Raw genomic sequence first — 21,656 nt, 5'->3', positions numbered from 1 at the left:
AAGACTGGAGGAGGAGGTGGTGGAAGCTGAAGAGGCAACAGGGTTTAGTGAGCAGGAAGAGACGGTGGCAGAGAGCGGTCCAGAATCAGAGGCAGGAGAGGAAAGGGGTCAGGAGACAGATGAGTCAGGCTGGCAAAGAAGCCAGGGGGGTCTCCTCCTCCAGCTGTGACAAGCTCCCCTCCCACCTGGTCTTCCAGGACCAGAAGAGGTATGAAGAGGGAGGAGCAGAGCCATGCATGTCAGTGTAGTCTCAGATTGCTTGGGAAGGACCCAGGACAAGAGGAGACTCGGGCAACTGTGGGAAAGTGGGGACCTTCAGTCTCCACAACTGCCTCATAGAGGTATGATCTGTTGAGAAGAGTTGCTGCGCTCTTTGGACCAGGTTCCCATGAGCAGATCCTGTTTCTTCTAATAAAGACTTAACATACTGCATGTGAGTTATTGCTGACCTGCTGGCACCTGTTCCTGGCTGCCATGCTGTTAGGAACTGATGGGAGCTGAAGTCTCAACAACCTCTGGAGGACTACAGGTTCTCCAGACCTGCCTTGGTGGAATCTTATGATGCTATGGACCCTAATATAATACCCTAATATGGACCCTTGTTGGTTTTAAGATTGGTAAATACTAGGGATGGACTAGGGATGAATGAGTCCATTTCCATTCCATTTTTAAAGTTGTTTTTTAAAAAAATTATACAATAAAACACAGGACATTGACAAGACATAAAGAGAACATGTGTCATTCAAAATCCAGTCTACCCTGTTTCCCAATAACTTTCAGGAGTTTGTTATTTAAACCCCCACAAATGGGGAATGAAACATGTTTGAACGCATGAAGCAAAACCCACAAATTAAATTTTTTGGACTACAACTCCCATCATCCCTAGCTAGCAGGACCAGTGGTCAGGGATGATGGGAACTGTAGTCCAAAAACAGTTGGAGACCCAAGTTTGGGAAATACTGACCTAGTCCAGCCCCCTGCAATGCAGGATTCTCAGCTCAAGCATCCATGGCAGATGGCCATCTAACCTCTGCTTATAAACCTCCAAAGAAGAAGATTAAAATTCTTAGGCTTCCTTCCTTCCCTCCCTCTTAAGTAAACTACCCAGCTCCTTAGGATTGTCTTCTCAAGCATGTTGTGGCCAAGGCTTGTTAGAATGTAAAAAGAGCCTGGCACCCGGATCAGGCCAGTGGCCCACCTAATCCAGCATCCTCTTCTCATCGTGGCCAACCAGATGCCCCAATGGGAAGCTCGCAAGCCTCACCTGAGCGCAAGAGTCCACTGCCCTCCTGCAATGGGGATTTGGACTCCTACTGCCTCAGACAGTGGAGCTAGAACATAGCCACTGGGTTTTGTAGCTATGAAGTTCATTGGGTGATATGGCCACTGCCTACCTACCTCGCAGGGTTGTTGTGGAGCAGGGAAACCATTGTTGTTTAGTTGTGTCCGACTCTTTGTGACCCCATGGGCCCGAGCACACCAGGCACTCCTGTCTTCCACTGCCTCCCGCAGTTTGGTCAAACTCCTGCTGGTAGCTTCAAGAACACTGTCCCACCATCTCGTCCTCTGTCGTCCCCTTCTCCTTGTGCCCTCCATCTTTCCCGACATCAGGGTCTTTTCCAGGGAGTCTTCTCTTATGAGGCGGCCAAAGTCTTGGAGCCTCAGCTTCAGGATCTGTCCTTCCAGTGAGCACTCAGGGCTGATTTCCTTCCGAATGGAGAGGTTTGATCTTCTTGCAGTCCATGGGACTCTCAAGAGTCTCCTCCAGCACCAGAATTCAAAAGCATCCATTCTTCGGCGATCAGCCTTCTTTATGGTCCAGCTCTCACTTCCATACATCACTACTGGGAAAACCATAACAGGGAAACCATGGGCAGTTTCAAATTAAATGAACAGTTTCCACCTATGATTCCCAGAAACAGGTTATTGGAAACATACTCAGGTTCAAGTTCAAGTAACCTTTATTGGCATCACATAAGAACATTCAGAATACATTCAGAATAGATAGGCCAGTGCGATCTCGTCGCCACCCCAACAGCACAGTGACCCGCCAAAGGGCAGAAGAGGCGAGCAATCCGTCTCATCGCTATGGGTTTCCAGCAAGGGCAGGGTCCTGTAGCATACAGTGGTACCTTGGGTTAAGTACTTAATTCGTTCCGGAGGTCTGTACTTAACCTGAAACTGTTCTTAACCTGAAGCACCACTTTAGCTAATGGGGCCTCCTGCTGCTGCCGCGCCACCGGAGCACAATTTCTGTTCTTATCCTGAAGCAAAGTTCTTAACCTGAAGCACTATTTCTGGGTTAGCGGAGTCTGTACCCTGAAGCGTATGTAACCTGAAGCATATGTAACCCAAGGTACCACTGTACTTCAGTGACAAAAAATCGAATAGAGGAACTTAGCTACTGTCTTGGTGAGCTCTAGGTCTCTCCCCTGTAATAAGAAGCGCATAACCTCCGTCTCTGGTTGGAAACATACTGCCTCTGACAGTGAAGGGAGAACATGGCCATCATGGCTTGTAGCTGATAAGGCTGATCCTCCATGAATTTGTCTCTTAAAGCCACCCAAGCTGGTTTAAATCTTCTGGGAGCAAATCCCCCAGTTTAACTATGTGTTCTGTGAAGGAGACTTCCTTTTGTTCCGTAATCTAGTTCGCACGCCCCTCCAGATATTTCTAATTGCACCACCAAATCTGTCTGCAGTGGACAGGAATTCCCCAGTTTTATCTCCTGCAAAGAGGAGAGTCAGGCGTTGCCACAAAGAACTACTGCCTTTGTAACTGGAAAGAAGAGTTATAAATCAGGAATTTTCCAATGATTCCTACTAATTGCAGTGCTATTGCATCTTATCCCCCTTGTCAAGTGGCTGAGCCCTCCTTTAAAGACAACTTAAGCCGAACAGTTTAAGGAATGGCCTTTTCGATAAGGAGACAAGAGGAACCAAATCTCCCCATCATATATAAAAAAAGTGAATGATTGGCCGACAGCAGTAGCAACATGCCTGCTAGGTCCTTTAAGGGTAGTTGGTGAAATTTGTTGATCTTATCTTCCACCTAGTAATGAGTTTCTGAGGCTTTTCAAGGTGGAACGTTCTTTTAAAGAAAGACAAAAAGAATCGTCTTCAGAATTGTGTCCCAAAATCGGCTTCAGCAGAGATTTGGTGAGGCTGGATTTTCATAGAAATACTGAAATTTGGGGGTATCGTGGAAATTATTATTAATCAGGTGCCTAAAGTTTTACAGTATGAGGACCGTAAAAGGTGCTAGTCCCTGCCAACAGGCTTGCAATTGAACAGGATTACAAATTTAGAAAGTGGTGGGAAGCAAGGTAGGAGAACAAGCAAATTCAGACACTTCAGAAGCTTTCTGTGTACATAATATTTACAAGATCATAAATTCACACATTGTTAAGGGTGTTTTTGCAAGTGACACTGAAGCTGCCTTGTTTTATCAGTGGGAGCTGCAACTCAATGTTGCAGTGTGGTTTGCTTCTGCTCAGGATATGCCCTCCCCGAACCCTGACCAAGTCAATCAGCAATGTGTGATCGATTATCTTCATCTGGATGTTTTAAGGAGCGTCTCCTTTGTAGAGCTCTTCCCTAAAGATTTCTGCACTTCTGCAAATCTGCTGGTGCTTCCAGAGCTGCTGATATCTGTAATGATCGGCACCTGCGTCCTGAACACAGAAAATATAGGGGATTATTTATCCATGGTGCCCTCCAACAGCGTACAAGGCTTTGTAAACACACAATCTGTGTAGTACTACCTTGATGCATATATAATGATTGCACGTGAGAAGGAAAGAACTGAATGCACGGGAACTCCCCCTTAAATCAGTTGGGGATGAAGGGAGCTGAAGTTCAGGGAAAATCTGGAGGGCCACAGGTGTAATCCTTGGAATCCGAATTTAAAAGGATCTCTGGTAGAAAGTGATGTGGAAGAGAATACAAGGACCACTGGCTCCTGGTGGAGTACAGGATCAGGTTTAAGGTGCTGGTTTTAACCTTTAAAGCCCTATACGGCCTAGGACCCTCGTACCTACGGGACCGCCTCTCCTGGTATGTCCCATGGAAGACCTTAAGATCTTTAAACAAAAACATCTTGGAGACCCCGGACCACAGGGAGGTTAGGCTGGCCTCAACTAGATCTGGTGGAACGCTCTATCATAAGAGACTAGGGCCCTGCGGGACTTGACATCTTTCCACAGGACCTGCAAGACGGAGCTGTTCCACCAGACCTTTGGCCAAGGCGCAGTCTGACCCCCTTCTTTGGTAATCAGCTTCAGCTGGGGAGGGCAGGATATAAATAAAAATTATTATTATTATTATTATTATTAGTTAGGAACCTCATTCCCCTCACAGAGCTACAACTTGCAAACTGTGAACTGTAGTTCTGTGAGAAGAATGGGAGTCTTCTAGCAACCCCCAGCAGCAATAACACCTCCCAGAATTGTGTGTGCGTGTACATTTTTAAATTTATTTTCCATTTAATTATATACATTCACATCATTATTATCCACTTTACTGCCCTGGCTCTTCAGAGTCATCAACTTCCTTCCCTCCCGCCTCATGGCTATCAAAATAAACATTTATATCACTGCATTTTGTACGTTTTCCCATTCTAAATGCATTCATTACGAAATGACTCAAAATTTAAATAAACATAGAAAGGTAGAAAATTTCTCATCACAAGTCTTCAGGCAACCCTGCTAGTGATGTTAATTGCTTACAATAATCTTTCAAATAGCGTATAAATTTACTCCAGTCCATCATCTTCATCTCCACTCTTCTTTCGTTGTTTCAATTTTTTGGAGCATACATCAACAAATAACTTTACGTTTTGGGGGTTTCTGAAGGGGTGGGAGATGAGATCAATAAGGGAAAGAAAAAAATTATTAAATCCCCTTCCCCCAAGAATGAATTTCATCCTCTGAATTAGTGGGCTAGGAAGGGAAGAAAGAAACCCGTAGAGTTTAAAAAAGAAAGGAGGACAAAAGCCAGGATACATTTGGCAAAGGGGTTTGCAACAGGGGACCTGTAGAGACATCTAGACCTAGGCTGCAAATAGCAGAATTCTTTGAGGGAGGACGGACTTATTTAAAGTGGCATCATAGTGCTTTAAATGTTTGGTGTGCGCATGGTCTGAGTCTGCTTCCGATGTTCATATGTACACCTAGGAGAGCTTTCCTTGCGGTGATGGAAAGCACTGGATTTTTCTGCCCTTGAGTTGAGTGCAGTGGCGTAGCGTGGGGGGTGCAGGGGGGGCTGGCCGCACCGGGCGCAACATCTGGGGGTTAGGGTTAGGGACGCAAATCCACGGGTTAGGGGGCGCAAATCCACGGGTTAGGGGGCGCAAATCCACGGGTTAGGGGGCGCAAATTACTTGCCTTGCCCCGGGTGCTGACAACCCACTCTACGCCACTGGTTGAGTGCACATCTGTTGAAGCACCTATTCAGCCCCAGGAATTCGGGAATGAGAGACTAATTAGATTAATTAGATCTCGAAAATGAGTGTTAAAGCTGCACTCCCTGACTCCTGACTTTCCCTAGCTGTCTCTCCCCCACCACTTGACAGATAGCCCTACAACACTAATTCGTGTCTGAGAGTGAGTCCCAGTCGTTTCCCCCCCCCAGAGATTTTAGATTAAAGTTGTCTGACTCTTCTTCTGTCTCATCTATAACAGTCTGCTCTGTGAGTGCTTAGAGCTCTCAAATTTCACCCTGGCCTTCCTTCCCCCTTTGAAATGAGAGGCATCACCTTTGCCCCATCCCTGTCTCTCATCCTTATCTGACTTTCATCCCAATATCCTGTGCCCATTAAATTATCCTCCCGGCAATTAAATTTTTGCAAGAGAAATTTAATTGGCAGGGTCCTTTGCATTTTTGTTGTTGTTGGGTTTTTGCTGTTGGTGATTTTAATTTTCTTGTGGGTTTTTAAAAAAAAATTCTGCTCTGCAAGTGATTAATCCTCCGAGTGGCTAATGAGGTTTAAAACACAAAACAACTTTTTTATTTATTTTCCACATGCCGTGTGCAGGTAAATCACTAATATCCAGTGCAGGTTAGTAATGCAATTAGCATACAGAGAAAAGTGGAGCAACAATGATTATACAGTGGTACCTCTGGTTACGAACTTAAATCATTCCGGAGGTCCGTTCTTAACCTGAAACCGTTCTTAACCTGAGGTACCACTTTAGCTAATGGGGCCTCCAACTGCTGCCGCACTGCTGGCACATGATTTCTGTTCTCATCCTGGGGCAAAGTTCTTAACCCAAGGGTTAACTTCTGGTTTAGCGGAGTCTGTAACCCAAAGTGTTTGTAACCCCAGGTGTTTGTAACCTGAGGTACCAGTGTAATGATAAAGTGTCTTGGATCGTTCCACAGGGCTGGTGAGGCTCAGGTGAAACGGATGAGAAAGTGAGCCTTAATTTCATCAACCCAGTCCTGTGAAACACCCTGCCACTGGAGATTCAGCAGCCAACTTCTCAACGCCTGCTGAAAACTTTTATTTTGCCAGGCCTTAGTAGGCAGTTAAGAGTACATCCCCAACAATGGTCTATTGAGGCATGTTTTTAACTTCTTTTTGCTTTTAACTTTTCTTTATTACTAATTATTCTTTATCATCAAATAAAATAATCCCGAATGAAACATTACCGAAGAAAGTCGAATATAAAATATACATTCAAAGCAACATAATTCACAGGAAACTAAAATATTATATCTTAAAGATTTCAAAATAAATCATTGCAAAGAAGATCAACTACGGAACAGGAGTACCAGCTTGGACACGCAACTGTGGGTGCCCGGGGCCATGGGTGCCATGCTGCAACGAAACATGTCTCTCCTATATCAGTCTTTAGAGCCACAGCCACGGCAAGCACTGTAACTTTCTTGGGCCGCAACAGGTCTGGATTTCCCCAGATATTACTGGGATTTCAAAGGCATAATTGACGTCTGGAAGAGAAGCATTCGAAAGGCGGCGTTTTGTCCTGAATCTTAGGCAAGTCAATCGAAAATTTGCGGAGTTTTGGCGTCTTTGTAAAAAAAAAAAGCTCAATAATTTCGGTAGCTTCCTAAAGATGCACTCTTGTATTGTCTCCCGAGACTGATGGTTGACCACAAATCCATGCTATAGCCCTTCTCCAAAGCACAGTGCTCAGATCACAAGAAGTAATAATTCCTCTCTATTCCGCATTCAGCATGTGATATAACAACTTTGTTAGCGGCCTAGGACCCACGTACCTACGGGACCGCCTCTCCTGGCATGCCCCGCGGAGGACCTTAAGGTCCACAAATAACAACATTTTGAAGCTCCCAGGTCACAAGGTGGTTAGATTGGTCTCAGCTAGGGCCAGGGCCTTTTCAGTACTGGCCCCGACTTGGTGGAACGCTCTGTCACAAGAGACCAGGGCACTCCGGGACTTGACATCTTTCCGCAGAGCCGGCAAGACAGAGCTGTTCCACCAGGCCTTTGGTTTGGACTCAGTCTGACCCTTATGTTTCCCTCCCCTTATGGTTTTGATCTATGGGCTACTTTTAAAATGAGGCTGCATTTTAAATTGCATTTTAACCTGTATTTTTCCCCTATTATGTTTTTACTGTAATTTTACTGGTGTTAGCCACCCTGAGCCCGGCTCTGGCTGGGGAGGGTGGGGTATAAATAAAATTTATTATTATTGTTACTATTATTATTATTATTATTATTTTGGGAACTCTGTCTGAAGCACTGAACAAAAACTATGCAGGCTAGTTGTGGCATCTCTGTTTGCAACCATGTTTTCCGGAGGGTTGTAAGCAAATATATATTTTGAGATGAACGTTTTAAAAATTAGCTTAGTGATATATGCCAAGCCCCCCCCCCCCCAGTGCTTTACTGAGCCAGGAAGAGCTACGTTTTCACAATGCAAAAAACCCAAAATGGATTCTAATTGCCAATGTTGGAGGCTGCACAGATGGAAGACAACAGAAGGCACTGCTTAAAGGTCACGGGGATAAAGTTGCCCCAAATCTGGTACAGTAAACCTAATACCTGGACAACTGGCTAGACCTTTGCTTTGTTTCCTAGAAGAGGAGGTTTTTGCCCCCCCCCCAATGGAAGACGGAGCATCAAAGCTCCTCTTCGTGGAAACCCAACAAAGATCTGTATCGTTCTGCCTCTGGCACTTGGAGGAAAACTGATTGACAGGCGAGAAGCTCTTTGTGGGCAAATGCAGCTCAGGAGTTCACCGCTGTTCAAAGACGTGGTGCCTGCACTTTTAATCTCCGGCATTTGCTGTGGATTTTAGAGAAACCAGAGATAGCATCTTGGGTGCATTATGCAGACCTGCTAACCTTTCCTAGGCAGAGTCTTCAATAAGGATTGGGTGTCAAAGATGTGGATGAGATTGAGATATATATATATATATATATATATATATATATATATATATAGTGGTACCTCGGGTTACATACGCTTCAGGTTACATTTGCTTCAGGTTACAGACTCCGCTAACCCAGAAATAGTGCTTCAGGTTAAGAACTTTGCTTCAGGATAAGAACAGAAATCGTGCTCCGGCGGCGCGGCAGCAGCAGGAGGCCCCATTAGCTAAAGTGGTGCTTCAGGTTCAGAACAGTTTCAGGTTAAGAATGGACCTCCGGAATGAATTAAGTACTTAACCCGAGGTACCACTGTGTGTGTGTGTGTGTGTGTGTGTGTGTGTGTGTGTGTGTGTATATATATATATATATATATATATATATATATATAGCCATTTCTCTATGCAGGGTTCTGTCTTGCGGGACATTCTAACCAAATGCAATAAATATTTTTTAAAAACAACAGAGCAATGAGTAAGGTTCTTTTGAATAAGAGACTGTTCTGTTGGGCTATGTTTTCTACTACAGTGGTACCTCTGGTTGCGAACGGGATCCGTTCCGGAGCCCCGTTCGCAACATAAGCAGAACGCAATCCGAGTCTGTGCGTCTGCACGTGCGCAGGTTGCGATTCGCCGCTTCTGCACATGTGCATGACGTCATGTTGAGTGTCTGCGCATGCGCGAGCGGCGAAACCCAGCAGTAACCCTTTCCGGTACTTCCGGGTCCCCGCAGGACGCAACCTGAAAAGATTTAACCTGAAGCAAACGTAACACGAGGTATGACTGTACAGAGGTCCCAGAGTTCCTTGTGAAGAGGAACTGATGATTAAACCACCTTGGGAATTGTAGCTGGGGTCGGTGGGTGGGAAGAGGGGTTTGCTAACATACCGAAGCACCCAGAATTCTTTGGGGGAAGCAGTGACTGTTTAAAGTGGTTTAATTCTACTTTAAATGCACAATGCAGATGGGGATAAATTGGATTTGTTGGGTGATCTTTATTCTTACTCTTATTCTTAAAATTTATGCAGCGCCCTTCAACACAAGATATCTGGGCAGTTCACAGAATAAAATACAAGATAAAAACACTAGGAAGTATTTAAAACAAAAACAACAAAACAACAACACCCCCCAATATATTACTATTCTATAAGACTCTATTACACCTTTTCCGTCCCATATATTTTTTTTATTTCCCAAATTCAACCTGACCCTCCCCTCCTCCCCGCTGCTTCCTTTCACCTGTGTGAGATCTTCCCATCATAATATTTTTTTTCTTGTTGCTTTAATAAAATAGAATAACATGAAAACTGTTAAATTATAATTACTTCTTTTGTCCTTACACGCTTAAGAATTGCCTAGGCAGTTCTTGAGGTACTGTGGTCCTGAGCATTTAAGGGGTTTGGTAGAGGGAGAAAAAGCAGTGTTTCCTTTTTTGTTTAAATCGTGAGACAACAATTAACATCTTGGTCACACCTTCTGGTTTAACATGTGGTTAAACCTATGGCTTAAACCTATGGTTACATGCATGGTTTAACCTATGGGTTCTCACGGGGGGGGGGGGGCGGCGGACCATTTGCTGCAAACTTCTGCAGTCTCTAAACCCTTTCTTACCATAGCAAGCCTTGCCCAGTGAGACATCTTTATCTGCAATGTGGAATCTTTATCCAACATCTTTTCATTCGGTTGCTATTGCTCTCCCCGCAACAGATGAAAGAATAGTAACCGTATGCAATTCTCCCTGCCGTTGCTAATACTGTGATACTCATCTGTCCCTCCTGAGCAGCTACAATTTGACGGGTGGATTCTCTGGGCTCTGAAAGCAGGTTGCGTTCAGCCCTGGAATTGAAAATAACCACATTCTCCATCTTTGAACCGTGACTTGCTTGTCTGGAGCGTTAAATAACGGCAACATCTTCCCGATGGCTGCCGCAGCGTCAGGTGGGGGCACAGAAGCCACCCACCCCTACCTTTTTGCAACCTGATTTTTGCTTTCTGAGGGAAGGGAGAGCGTTCTTAAGCTTGGGAAACTGTAGCACATCTGCAGCACACTCAGAGAGAATAAACACCAGTGGCGTAGCGTGGGTTGTCAGCACCCGGGGCAAGGCAAGTAATTTGCGCCCCCTAACCTGTGGATTTGCACCCCCTAACCCGTGGATTTGCGCCCCCTAACCCGTGGATTTGCCCTAACCCCAGATGTTGCGCCCAGTGCGGCCGGCCCCCCCTGCACCCCCCATGCTACGCCACTGATAAACACAGCTGTTCTGATGAGGAAATGACCTGCCATTTGATTGAAAATAGTGTTGCTTTTTTTAAAAAAAAAATCATTTTATGAGTGTGTGTAAGACTCTGTGGGAACCACAGAATTGTGGCCCTTTTATTTGTACTTTACTCAGAATAATATGAGCTCATGATGGTGGTTACATATCCCACTTCCAGGACTGCTTGCTCCTGCAAAGGTTTTGGGGTGGGCCTACCTCTTCACTTCCAATCAGTGCATGTCCTGGAACTTCCAGCTGAAACCCAAGAACCACAGAACTTGAGAGCTGGGAGGGTTCCTATGGGTCATCTATTCCAACCCACTGCAATGCACCTTTTTTTATGTAGACAAATTTTAATGAAATAAAGTATACATAGGAAATAGCAATAAACTTTGACAGAAAGGAATCAAAAACCCTTCTTAGAGAAAACCCTTCTTGGAGAAAGTTTAAGGGATCATTCAACAGCAAAACCAATTAAGGAAAAAATCAAGCTTTATCTAAAGAAACAGCTCAAATGACTTTACTCCAAGTAAACTCTGAAAGTTACCATACTTTTGGTCCAAATCGTAGTTTTCAAGTTGGCAGGTGGGATACAGTGAAGTCTATGACCGAGATATGCAACATGAATACAGATGCAATAAAGAGGAGACTCATAACGAGAACTGGAACAGGACTGACTTTGAGGCCAGGGGAATCCTCTGTATAAAATCTCCACATCCCTCCAGTGCCTGCAGAAGTTGTACAGCCTGCACTCCTTGTTCCACAGCTAGCACTTTTCCTCTGCCTGACAGTGGATCCTGGGGCCTGCGAGGCGACGGCTTTGCTGTCGAGCGGCCGGAGGCGCCCACGTTGGTGGCACTGGGATTGGGGCCATGGCGAAGGTCGGCTCCATTGGCTTCTCACAAACTCCCTCAGCCAGCAAGTGTCGCCTCTGTCATCTTGGCGGCTTCCCCCTCCTGTAATGCATCTTTTACAGGGACGTGGGTGGCGCTGTGGTCTAAACCACTGAGCCTAGTGGCTGTCGCCAATGGAAGCTAAGGCAGTTAAAAAGTTAAATATGGAGTCCAAGTGGCCAAGATACGGGGAAATTTTGGAAAAGGAAGGGGACAAATTGAGATTGCAGAGTTTTGAGAAATTAAAAGGGAAGGTGAGAGACTGGTTGCACTATCATCAAATAAATGAAGCGTTTAAACTGGACAGTAAAATTGGCTTCCAGGTGGAAAAATCAAAATTGGAGACAGAACTGTTAGAACCCAGTATTAAGAATTTGTCCAAAATGTACAATTTGCTGCTGAAATGGAATACACAAGATGAAACGGTTAAATCGGTCATGATTAAATGGGCTCAGGACATTGGTCATAATATTTTGTTTGCTGATTGGGAAAAGTTGTGGACCACCGGGATGAAATTTACGGCATGTAATGCCTTAAGAGAAAACATTATGAAAATGATATATAGGTGGTACATAACCCCAGTCAAGCTTGCAAAGATTTACCATTTGCCTGACAATAAATGTTGGAAATGTAAAGAAATTGAAGGTACATTTTTTCATCTTTGGTGGACTTGCCTGAAGATTAAGGCATTCTGGGAAATGATCTATAATGAACTTAAAAAGGTATTTAAATATACTTTCCCCAAGAAACCAGAGGCCTTTCTCTTGGGTATTGTCAGCCAAGGGGTGTTAAAGACGGATATAACTTTCTTTATGTATGCTACAACAGCAGCTAGAATACTCATTGCGAAGTACTGGAAGACGCAAGAACTACCCACACTGGAAGAATGGCAGATGAAGGTGATAGACTATATGGGCTTGGCAGAAATGACGAGCAGAATCCGAAACCAGGGAAGAGAAGCAGCGCAAGAAGAATGGAAAAAATTCAAGGACTATTTAAAGAAATATTACAAAGTTAATGAAAGTTAGAATGATGTTGGACTGGAAAGTAAATGGTTACTATTAGTAATGGTTAAGACAAGGAGAATAAGGAAGAATAGTCTAAATTTAAATTAAAATAAGGGAAGATTTGCTGAACAATCGATAAGAATTTGGAATACAGAAAGGGGAGGCATGAGGAAGTCGGGGAAGATAGGATATGAAATTAGGATATGAAATGATACATGTTTTTTGTTTTGTTTTTGTTTTTGTATGTTTATGTTTGTTGTATTGTGTTTATATGGAAAAATAAAAATATTATATAAAAAAAAAAATAAACCACTGAGCCTCTTGGGCTTGCTGATCAGAAGGTCGTGGTTCAAATCCCTGTGACGGAGTAAGCTCCCATTGTTCTGTCCCTGCTCCTGCCAACCTAGCAGTTCGAAAGTACACCAGTGCAAGTAGATAAATAGGTGGAGCTGCGCCGGGAAGTTGAACAGCCTTTTCATCACTGTTTAGTCCTGCTGGCCACATGACCCGGAAAGCTGTCTGTAGACTAACGCTGGCTCCCTCAGCCTGAAAGCGAGATGAGCGCTGCAACCCCATAGTTGCCTTTGATTGGACTTAACCATCCAGGAGTCCTTTACCTTTTACCTTATAGCGCCAATATTCCAAGGTGGTGATGGTTGGGGAAACATCGCTGAACGACTAAGAAAGGGGAACAAGGTCTGGATGGCACAGTACAAATGTACCATTAAATGCACTGTTATTGCATCCATGGCAAGTTGCAGAATAAACCTGCAAAAAACCCCAGCTACTCAGTCTGGAGGGGCCCCCAGTTATTCTGGACAGGAGACCCCTTGACTTGTGCTGCTCTTCCCTAAGCAATTAAATGCAGGCATCTGGGCCAAAAATTTGCCAGGATTTATGACATATCATTCGGTGAAATTTTTCCCATTTCACCATCTCTTTTTAGGTATCCTTTAAAAACTGGACAAGTGTTTTTTTTAAAAAAAACCAAAAACAAATAAATGGCTACTAGCCATGTTGGCTATGCTCAGTCAGATGCAGTAATGCTTCTGAACACCAATTTGCTGGAAACGGCAGGAGGGGAGAGAGCTCTTCTGCTCAGATTCTGTTTGAAGGTTTCTCCATAGATGTCCACCTGGCCACTGAGAGAAGAGGATGCTGGACTAGGTGGGTCACTGGCCTGATCTAGCAGGCAGGCTCTTCTTATGTCCTTATGCTTTTCATCAGCTTAATATTTGCTACACTGTTCAGTGACACATCAAAATGTCGAGGGTAGGACTCGAACCCATGGCTTCAAGTTACAAGAAAGGAGATTCTGACACAACACCAGGAAGAACCTTCTGACAATGAGAGCTGTTTGACAGTGGAACAGTCTCCCTTAGGAGGTTGTGGACTCTCCTTCCTTGGAGGTTTTCAAGCAGAGGTTGGATGCTTGAGTATAAACACCGACAACTGGGAAACACTGGCCTGCGAGAGATGCAATGGGAGAACAGCCTTGACCAAAGGTGTCATGGACTTTGAAGACGCTTGAACTCAGGATGAAAGGGAGAAATGTGCTAAGAGGGAGGCATGCTTGGCAAACCCTCACCATGATCAACTCCTGCCCGGGAACCAATGTCCCCACTGTGGAAGGACATGTGGATCCAGAACTGGCCTCCACAGTCACTTACGGACTCCCTGTTAAGATTGCGTTCATGGAAGACAATCTTACTCGGCTATGAGAGATCACCGAAGCAGCAGCAGTAGCAGCAGAGTTAAGATTTTTGCATTGCACTATAATTCTATGAATGGAACAGTTAAAAAAGCAAAAGTGCTTCTTCTTTTAAACTGTCTGAAATGGACTATTCATTTAAATTGCCAACATAAAGTTGCATGCCTTTGGGACCACATGCAAGGTAAATAGACACATAATATAAGTGTCTGTAAATGAGAGTGGGGTGTACCGGTCTTTGATGTGGTAGATGAAGGAGCACCCCCTCCCAAACTTGGCAACATCAGCACTTTGTAGTCGCTGGAGACCCTGACGTAGCCAACAGAGGAGATACTTCTGACACCAGGGGAGTCTATAAGCTTTCTGGGACGGCTTCAAAGCAAACCAGCCCATTTGGTGCATTGCCACAGCCTGTGGTCTGTGAAGAGGAGGCTGATGTGAGAAGAATAATAGTTTGTGTATGCATCTACTTTCCCTCTCTCCAAGTAATGACATCTCTCTAATCCATTCGTCGGGCGGGCTGGCACTCGGAAATGATCATCAGATGAAGATTTGCTTGTGTGAATTTGCCATCACAGAGATCTGTCACCGCGGAGAGAACTCAAACAGCACCTCACAGGCAACTCAAACAGCACGTTCTTTAACGTAGTCAGACATTCCCAGAGGGGGAAGGTCTCCGTCTTTAAATGTTTAAGGAAAATATAGGCAGGCAGAAAATAAAATGGGAAGTAGCAAACTGTTTCTACAGGGGGGAAAATTGATAGGATCGGTGTTTTTCCCTGCCACTTTTTTCACCTGCAAAAATTTACATCTTCTGCAGGACAACAGAAAAGCTCTCACCTGAAAATTACCAAAAATTATGGGGCAAAGGGAAGGGTTGTTGTCATCAATGATATTACGGGCAATGTCTAATACGTGCTGACCACACCTATGGGCTCCTGTGCTTTGATTAACATTGCATGATTGTTTGATAAAAATGTATCATTGCAGCTAAAGAATATTGATGCAACCAGGTCTAAAAAGAAGCAGCAGCAAAAAGCACACACAATCAATAAATATCTTTAAGGGGGGGTTGTTATCAATAAGGGTGTGTTTGAGGATGCCATTCATAAACTGAGACATAACACGTAGTTTGGACAGATGTTACTCTGAAGTGCCCAGAGAGTAGTGGATATGAGGATCCGTCCTTATTCCACCTTCCTCTTCTTTTCCCAATTTCATTTTTGTGGAAAACTACAGATTTTGGGGCACAGGACTGTAGACCTCCCCTGTGAGCGATGTCTGAACACAACCTAAATGGCAGGGTGATTAAACGATAGCAGAGCCTGCCGTAATAGAGAGAAAATAAGCACCTTTGGTTCATTACATCTCAAATGCTGCTTAATAAGATAATTACAGCTCCGTCGGAAAGGGCTGGCAAGTTGAGGCACTGAGACAATCACTCCAGTTAGCTGGATTTCAATGCAGTCATTTACAAAACTTCAAAAAGTTGTCATTCTGGGCGGACAGGGAGTCAAACTGCAGCTAGCTCTCTGCCTTTGCCACAGGGATGTTGCTGAGAGTCTCTTCCTATGCAAATTTCTTCCTGCAGTTTGCTCCAAATTGGCAGCCTTCGTTTCTGACACAGGACCAATATATTAAGACTCTTCCACCTTTCCATTTTTTCTGGCCTAATTTAGGAACATAGGACACTGTCTTATACTGAGGGCGCATTCGCACAATACATTTAAAGCACTGTGATACCACTTTAAACAGTTGTGGCTTCCCTCAAAGAATTCTGGGAGCTGTAGTTTGTTATGGGCACCGAGAGTTGTTAGGAGACACCTCTATTCCCCTCCCAGAGCTACAATTGCCAGAGCATCAGGGACTGGCAGGATGCTGACAAGTGTGCCCTGGGAAAAGTGGGGCTGGAGTCTGACTCGGGAGAGGGGGGCAGTGGTTTGTGGGGATCTGGACCAGCCAGGAGGCAAGAATCAGAGGCAGGGGAAGCTTCAGAGCTAGAGGAAGAGGAGGAAGAGGCAGGTCAGGCAGGTGAAGGGCTAGGTGCTTCCCCACCGTCCCCTGAACTACTGTCTCCCAGTACCAGGAGGGGACTGAAGAGGGAAGAGCAGAGGAAATTTCCACACAGGCATAGTCTCCAGCTACATGCGCACAGCCTGTCGGGGGAAGGTGAAGGGAGAGTGGTCTCCAGTCGCTACAACTGCTCCATAGAGCGCAAACCTGGGAACAGCTGCCTCAACACTGAATCGGTGTGCATAGGTCTCCAGATCTGTAGAAATGACTGTGTTATTTTCGGCAATATGGAGTTAACCCTCTGTCATGTGCACTTCCTTTGGGCTGCGGGGGGCACCCTTGACACAGAGTGGTTTAACATCAATCCCTTTCCACCAGGAATTCTGGGGGGGGGGGAATGTGTCCTCAAATCATTTGGTCCCTCTAACTTGGCATTGTCCACAATGACTGGAAGCAGATCTCCAGGGTTTCGGAGAGAGACACTCTTCCAGTGATACCACAAGGCAGAGTGAGGCAATTGCTTCAGGCAACAGATACTGAGGGGCAGCAGTCCCCCTGCCCTCCCAGCCATTCCTCCTGAGTCCTTGGCCACTCCCCTTTGCTGGAGAACCGAGTGTGTGGCATGCATGCTGCACACGAGCTTGCTGCCCTCAGGTGCCCTAGCGAACACTGTCCCATTGCCAGGGTGGAAGTAAGGTTCAGTTGGGAGAAGGGACATAGAATCGTAGCATCTTGCCCTCTGAACTCAGGCAGCAAAATGTTTTGGGTCTGCTTTCAACACACACGGGTCTCAAAGCACCTTAGAAAGCAGCTTTTTCTCAAGCAGGAATATTCATGCCCATTTCTGCTCCTACGGCATGCAGATTGTGGCATAAAATTGAACTATGTTAAAGAGCCAGTGTGGTGTAGTGGTTAAGAGCGGTAGATTCGTAATCTGGGGAACCGGGTTCGCTTCCCCGCTCCTCCACATGCAGCTGCTGGGTGACCTTGGGCTAGTCACACTTCTCTGAAGTCTCTCAGCCTCACTCACCTCACAGAGTGTTTGTTGTGGGGGAGAAAGAGAAAGGAGAATGTTAGCCGCTTTGAGACTCCTTCGGGTAGCGATAAAGCGGGATATCTAATCCAAACTCTTCTTCTTCTTCTTCTCAGTGAACCAAGGTGATTTGAATCCAGATTTCAAAGCCATCGCCTGTCAACCAGGAATGGAGGGTGCTTTCTCGCACAATGGCATTGGGCGGCTTGCCTGCAAAGAGTTTGAGCAAAGGGGTGTGGCTCCCTTGGTTAGAATCTCAAAAGAGATTCTCATTGTCTAAGGGATCAGCTGGAGCGCTTAATTGCCCAAGATTGCTCCTTTTTCTTGTAGACATGGGAGATTAGTTTACATTATGTTCCTTGATTAAAGCTCAACAGCTCAAGTTTTTCCAGGGAGAGGAGGGGGAATCAGTGCTAGGAAATAGAAGACTGGCTTAAAATGTGAATTGCTGGGTGCTATTAGCAACATCACAGAGGAGAAAATATGCTCAGGGTTGCTGCGAGGGCCCTTGCCGACATCTTTTTTGTGATGATTTGAGCACATTGCATTAGAATTTGCCTCTCCCTTTTGGCATCAGGTAAGAAACAACAAGGAAGTGCAAGAGTACTTCCTAAGCAGCTGGTCTAACAAGAAAGAAGATGGTTTAGCAGCTAAGGCAATTAATCTCCAAGGCACGGTGCTGCCACTTTCAGTCTGCAGCAGAAAGCAGGCCAAAGCAGCTGTTCTTCTGGCATTCATCTCTGTGGCTCAGTGGTAGAGCATTGGCTCTGTGTGCAGGAGGTCTCAGGTTCAATCCTCAGCATCTCCATGTAGGTCTGGGAATATCTCCTGCCTGAAGCCCTGGAGAGTCACTGCCCGTGTAGAGAATACTGAGCTAGATGTGGTCCACGACTCCTTCCTTTATTCTTTATTACAGCATTTCAGAGCAAGAGTGTGACTTACGGAGAGATCCCTTTGTGACCACATTTTAAAGCAGAAGGCAATCCTAAGGGCCACTTTTCGGTTTACACCCTAAGAGTCTTCTAGTGTTTGCATGGTAAACGCATAAAATTCAGAGGGGAGATGTGCCTCCACATGCAATGAAACTGCCAAAATGGCCAATTGCCAAAACTTGAATAAAATAAAATAAATCTGAGCTCCTGTCTGTTGAGAAATGCTGAAAGAAAGTTTGGTACATCATGTTAATGTGCAAATAGATTCTCATTGCTCAGATAGACTCAGATGGGTACTAGGAGGCTGACTTAGCCTTCAAAACATTGGCAATTGCGAATTGCTTCCCAGAACAAAGAATCTTTTTGTTGAAAGAATACCTTCACATTTATTGCTAATGTGCTAAAGTCATTCATATACCTACAATGGGGGAATTACGGGCAATGAGGCTTTGCTGATTTTCTTTTTGATGATTCAGATAGTAGTGTGCATTTTGTAGTCCTCACACCAATGCAAACTCCCAAAAATGTTTGTATCAGCCCCTATGTGGTTAAGATGGAGAGAGGTATGGTTTCTTGGGGTTTGCAATAGTTACCAGTCATCAATGGCCACCAACCAGTATTCACCATCATCTGCCAGGCTGCACAGCAACCTAGGTCTGGAGGGTGTCAAGGAGCTGTCAAGCAAGCCCAGGTCATCCACAGAGCAGGAAAGCATGGGAGGCACAGAAAGTGATTTATTAGCAGAAAATAACAACACAGCAGAGTCCCCTGGCTTATCCAGCTGAGATGATCCCTCACAACTTCCACCTCTAGCAAATAAAGGCTGCATTGAGTGGGTGGGTTCCTGCTCTGGGACTACCTGGTCCATTGCTCGGCAACATGCAGGACTCTCCTTAATAGGGATGTCACGGGGGGGGGGGGGGAGGAGAGCCAGCAGGCCTGGGACTCTGACTCCTCTCTGTCTGCATTCACACTGTGACTCTCAGCCTCTAAGCCTGTCCTGGGAGGGCCTCCTTCTCCTGACTGCCCCCTTGATCGCTCAACCCCTGCTTCTAGCACCTCCCAGCTCGCCCCCTGTGTGGTGTAGTGGTTAAGAGCAGTGGACTTGTAATCTGGTGAATTGGGTTTGCGTCTCCGCTCCTCCATATGCAGCTGCTGGGTGACCTTGGGCTGCTCACACTTCTCTGAAGTATCTCAGCCCCACTCACCTCACAGAGTGTTTGCTGTGGGGGAGGAAGGGAAAGGAGAATGTTAGCCGCTTTGAGATTCCTTAGGGGAGTGATAAAGCGAGATATCAAATCCAAACTCCTCCTCCCCCCCTCCTCCTCCTCCTCCTCCTCCTCCTCCTCCTCTTCCTTCCCCAGGCTGCTCCTCAGTGTCCCAGCACCACGGTCCAGGATCTAAGTCACCATCTTCTGTGTCTTCCCTGGGTGGGCAGCTCCCACCACTCTTCCTCATCCAGCCAGTCCCTGAGAGAGGGTCATTGTCATAATCAAGAACCATGTTTATTACCCTCTGAATACAACAACGATATTGGGGGTGCAAGCATGGAGGGGGGCGTTAAGCAGGTTATCCTTTATCAGATCTATGTGGCTTTGTTCCTGACTGCAAACCCATCATCATGAGGAAACAACAGAGATCATGCCTGAGGTTTATGCAGACCTCTGGATGTTCTTGGACTCCAGCTTCCATCAGCTCCAGCCAGCATGGTCAATGGCCAGGAATGATAGGAGCTGGAAGCCATCAACATCTGGAGGAACTTTGAATCCCCACTCCTGCCATGCCACAAGCTCTCAAGAACTAAAAGTCCCAGAGGTGCTTAGTTCCTGCCTGCGTTTCCTTTAGAAAGGCCCATAGAGTCTCCACCTGTCCTGTATTTCAGAGTTAAATGTTACGCCCTGTGTTGATAGAATTTGGTCCTGTATTTCAGGTCTTCTCTTTCTCTCTGCCAAGGTAGGGATCCTCTCCAAATGCAGGTGTGTGAAAGGTCGTGTATTTGAGCTCTAGGGTAGCCAAGCACAGACAGATTTACAAATTTGTGTGTGTGTGTGTGTGTGTGTCAAATTCCAGAGGGGCCATCCTGTTAGGCTGCAATAGATGGTAATGGATTGCTTTGAAGTCACTTCAGCACCATATTTATTTATTTTTTTAAAAAATGCCCCCCAACCGCCCCACCCTGTAGTTTGCCAGAACAAAGGTGGCAACCCTACATAACTCAGTGTTTGCATGCAAAAAAAAAATAAAATAAAATAAAAATCTCAGGTTCAGTTCTGAGCATCTCCAGGTATGTCTGAGAAAGACTTCTGATTGAAACCCCGGATAGTTATTATTGCCAATGTGATGGCCTGGGATTCAGACTCAGAGGCTGAACCTGAGGAATCCCAGGCTGCACAGGAGTCCCCGCCTCCAGAACCAGCTGAGCCGGGGCTGGGGCTTGAACCTGAAGGGTCCTCACCTGTGCTGGATCCTCAGGTGCAGGCATCAGCTGAGTCTGCTGTGGCCCCTGAGGTGATGGAGGACTCATTGCCTGCAGGTGCTCCACTCTCAGCTCCGTCAGGGGAAGCTGAGGTTGCCTCTGGGTCCGGTAACCCTCCAGCCTCTCCTGAGCTGCAGAGGCTCAGGGCAGAGAAGCGGAGGGAGCTAAGTTCCCACAGGCGGAATTCTTGCCTCCAGGCCAGGAGAAGCGAGTCACCTGTGGACTGGGGCCACCAGCCAGCCCCAGCCCCAGGTTGCAGGAGCAACATTGTTGGTAGCCTGTTCCTGCCTGCACCCTGTCCTGCTCTCCTGCCAGAGTTCCTGACCTCACCCGATTCCCTGCCTTGGACCCAGCTTCAGCCTTGACGGACAGCCTCCATACCGCACCCTCGACCTTGGACTGGACTCGGACCTCGCCGCACGGTTAACCCTTGGGACCAGCACAGCCAGCCTTTGGGGATGGATTCGGAGGGTGGGGTTTGGATATTATTTATCCTTGCTTTTGCTCATTTGCGAGAGTTCAATGTCTAGTTAGCAGGGTTCAAAATTACCCTTTTGCAGCCTAAAATGTGGAAACTCCGGAGAGCACGGAACAGGCATCCTTCCTCTTCAGCTACAGGCAAAAAACAGACTGAACTCTGAGGAGGGAGGAAGTAAAAAGGATTATTTTCCTTTGCTATTCCCCCTCCCCCACCAGAACAGGCAGCTGATGTGACCTCACAGAGAGGAGTGAGGTGTAACAACATTCGCACCTGAGAATGTCAGGTTTGTTTCCCGGAAAGCTGCAGAAGCTTCTCCCACACCCCTTTTGCGAAAGCATCTCTTGCAGGCCAGGAGTTAATGTGCTGCAATTAAGCCAGGAAAAAAAACCTGACCCCCTTTGCTAGTCCCCCTGCTTCTGACAGAAGGTTGAAGATTATGGGGGAAGATTGCGTGGGCATCCTTCCCAGTGCTTAGCTTCCGAGAGATGGATATACCAGCTTC

This window comes from Podarcis filfolensis (genome assembly GCF_964270895.1).
Source record: "Podarcis filfolensis genome assembly, chromosome: 1".
In the NCBI taxonomy this organism is placed as follows: Eukaryota; Metazoa; Chordata; class Lepidosauria; order Squamata; family Lacertidae; genus Podarcis; species Podarcis filfolensis.
The sequence above is the reverse complement of the archived record's forward strand: the minus strand, read 5'-3'. Positions refer to the sequence as shown.